A 3892-nucleotide genomic window follows, 5' to 3' on the forward strand; every position below is an offset into this window, starting at 1 on the left:
TATTTAAATTAATTAAAAATTTAAATTTAACTAACTTTAATCTTATAATTTTAAATTTTAAATAATTTGACAAATAAAACAAAAATACATTTAGTTATTCATTATTCATGAACAATAAAAAAGATTGTTTCAATCTTATTAATGCTTTATTACTCCCTCATGAACCCTAATTTCTGATCATGTTCATACAAAAAAAACTGCATCTGACAAAAAAATCAAAAAAATTCTTCATCAACACTCTCAAAGACCATCTCTCACTCTCAGTTCTGCCACCTTCATATTAGTTCAAATCCAAATCAAATGGTAATCGCTCAAATTTTCTCTTGTTTTCTTTTATTTGCTTGTTTGTGTGTTTGATTTGGAATGAAAATGAGAACAGGCTTTCAGAGAAGAAACTTGCGAATCCAATGAGAGAGATTAAGGTGCAGAAGCTCGTTCTCATCATCAGTATTTGGCCACTATTTAGCCAAGACGGCAGTGTTTGGGTTCAGCTCTAATTTTCTTTAGGTTATCTTTAATACTTCTAAATTTGTCTCTCCAAAATTTCCTTCTTTCTTAGTGCTTTGTTTTTCATAATCATCTCGTTCTTTTTTTTCCCGATAATTTTCCTCCGATTTATCAGATCTGATTTGCATGTGACATATCCTATGGTTTTGGTGTTAATTCGATACATTCGTGCTTTAACCATAGCTATTTAGTTTTATCAACTGGAGCTAATTGATTAATTTTTCAGATTCTTAATGTTTTACTTGTTAAGTGCAATTTATGCTGTAAATTAAGGCTTGGAGGGAGTAATTAGGAATGACTTGGAGTTTGGACTGTGTGATTATCTGATATGAGATGCATTACATTCCTTTTTATTAGTATGTAAGAACATAAGATCAATCATACACTCGTTATTGTTATATATGAAATTGTGTATTCACATCACTTGTGCAAGTAAGATGTGGCTGGGGATTTCAAGTGTTTGGTTCATAGAACAAGTCAAGTGATCCTTGTAGATCTGAAATAGTTTTACTTGTTCTGTTTTTAGTTGGTTTTGTGTAGTGCAGTTCAAGCCTGAGGAAATTACTGCTATCAAGAAATACAACTATTCATGTAATTCCAGTATTATATAATTCACATTCTACTATTCACTATTCACTATTATATAATTCAACTATTTAAATTAGGAAATTGCTGCTATCATGAAATTACCTTGTTTTCAATTTGGCTCATTTTCTTTTGAATTTGTGCACTTCTGCAATTCTGAATTTGTGTACTATTTATAAGAAATGCTTGATTACAAGTAAAGCAAGTTGATTCTGTCTAGTTAGGGCAAAACATGCATCTTTTTTACCCTCATCAAAAGCTTCTTTTGGGCATTTCATTAGGGGAAGGGGAGTAGTGACAAATCTGGAGTGAGTGCTATCTAGCAGCATCAAATTTGCACCAATAGGACTAATAAATATGCTCAATAAGGTGTAATTCAAGAAGTGGAATATGTTGAGGGTGTTGCTATGCTCAAGGTTAAGAGTGATGGCCAATTTTCGGCTTACTCAAGTGAACCTCCAAAGAAGTTCCAAGTGAATGGTTCTGATGTGGATCTTGAGTGGCTTCCTAACGGCAAATTGATGTACCTTTCTTGGATTCAAGAGGATAGATCATGGTGTTTCTGATTTAGCAATTTTCTTCTAGTTTTTATTTTATAGGATTTTGGAGTGGAGTTTCTTATTTTTGAAGTCCTAATTTTTCATTTTTAGCTTAGTCTTGAATTCTAGTTTTGCATAATAATCAATATTGTTCATAGTTTGGGATTGGTGTTATATTAAAACCATTCTCTTATGTTTTTATTTTTAATTGCTTAATATAAATTATACTTTCTGTTTTCTTATCAGCTTATTTTCACATTATTTCTGCATTTGTTTCTTTCTTCACATGAATTGAACAGTAAAATTGAACTCAATAAAACTGCAATGTTTGATCTCAATAAAACTGCAATGTTTGATTTAGAAATTCTTTTTCCTAACAGTATATTTTAGTATCAAATTTTCAATTAAGGCGCACATACTTTTCCTTTTTATTTCCTCCTTATAATATCTCCTCCTTACAACTACTGATCATAGAGCTGGGAAATTTGAAGCCAAATTCTTTGATAAGGTATATTTAGTTCTCTCTCTTATTGTCTGTTTCAGTTCCATAATGACCTGAGCTGCATGATTATCCAATTATCCTGCTTATTATTTGTATGATGTATTCCTTTTCTATTTACCTAGATTCTTCAAGAAGAAATTGGTGATGTTAAAGGGAATTTTGGACCAATTAATGCATTAGCCTTTAACCCTGATGGGAAAAGGTATCACCGCTGTTCTTCCTTCCCCTCCCCTTCCCGTTTGAAATTTTCATGTTGCAACATGGATTCATGGAATGCTAGTATTCTTTCATTATTGGAACTTTACCACAACTTAGTTATGCTAGTTAGCACTTCCAATGTTGAAAACTACGGCCATGATTATATTACCCTTACCATTTTAATGGTTAATTGTTGAAAATAATTTGTGATATATAGAATGTAATATGATTACCTAATACATGTACCCAACCGTGGGAATTGGTTTAGATCTCTATAGTGTGTATATGCAAAATATCATCATTCGTATAATGGTGATAGTGTTGAAATCTGGCATTACGCTATTTAAATATTGTTGGCATTTTTAATCTTATTCTAATGCCATATATATATATATATATATATATATATATATATATATGATGACTTGATAAATGATATATAATATGTAAGCCTCAACATTTGGTAGCATAGATTAAAATTTACTGTTGGCTTGGATAATATACCTCTATTGCATTGTAATGGGTTAGTTTGTAAGTGCAACATTCTTAGATATTATGACCGTTTTATCCAAGTGAAGTTCCTTCAAATGCATGTAGCAATTGTTCAGGTGAACAACTTAAACTTGATTTCATATAATATGTAGCATTGGATTCGTAAGAATGGATGTAGGTACTTCTTTCTTTAAAAAAATATTCATATATTTCAAGTTACTCCCTCAAAATAAGTATCTTTTTGAAAAATTAACGTATTTAGACAATTATATATGAATTTTTCAATGAACCTACAAAGTAACTTGTTTTGATAATGGGGGAGTAGTTATATTTTTGTTTCATCAGTGTTTAGTAAATTGTTTTAACTTGCTATCCTTCATGTATAGTGTGTGATACATGGTTCTGGATTACTTTGAATTGTTTCTTTCATTTATTTTAATGGGCATCTGATATATCGTGTGTTTTGTAGTTTTTCAAGTGGAGGTGAAGACGGTTATGTACGGTTGCATCACTTTGACCCGGATTATTTCAATATCAAAATATAGGCTTCATGAGAGTAATTTTTTATATTGGCTGCGGATAGTAGAATTTAGCCTTCAATTGCTTTCATAGCAATTAAAATGGCAATGTGGTTTCGAAAGCCCATCCATTGTAATGAAGATATACTTTAAATTTTGATCCATGTTTTGATTATTACACTAAAATTAAGAGTTATGAAAAAATCTTGTGCAAGTTTTTCAGTGTCATCATATGCTTGGCGTAAGTGATTTTGATCAAAGTTCTCGTTTCCGTTAGTCACCAAATTACTAGATGTATCCTATGTGGAATTCAGCCAAAATCTAGTTTTAGTATTATTATTTTTTAAAATAGTGTTTGGATGAGCCTTTTATTATTTAATCCCCTTTTAACACAGTTCAAGTATCAGAACGATATACTTAATCTTGTAACCCAGCCATCAATGCATACACTGCCTTTGAACCAAATAGAATAAACTTAAGTACACAAGGATCCTAGTAATCTGAGACTTGAAATAATGAGTATAATGCTCGAGTTTAAGACTTCCTTCAAC

At 30.9% G+C, this 3892-nt stretch overlaps 1 long non-coding RNA gene across 1 annotated transcript; it reads left to right on the forward strand.

The window, feature by feature from the left end:
* On the forward strand, window positions 1105-3555 carry LOC107643692. Its single transcript, XR_002363108.1, has 3 exons — window positions 1105-2139; window positions 2256-2335; window positions 3293-3555. It is a non-coding gene; the product is annotated as an uncharacterized LOC107643692 (long non-coding RNA).

The sequence above is a fragment of the Arachis ipaensis genome, chromosome B05 (assembly GCF_000816755.2).
Source record: "Arachis ipaensis cultivar K30076 chromosome B05, Araip1.1, whole genome shotgun sequence".
Lineage (NCBI taxonomy): Eukaryota > Viridiplantae > Streptophyta > Magnoliopsida > Fabales > Fabaceae > Arachis > Arachis ipaensis.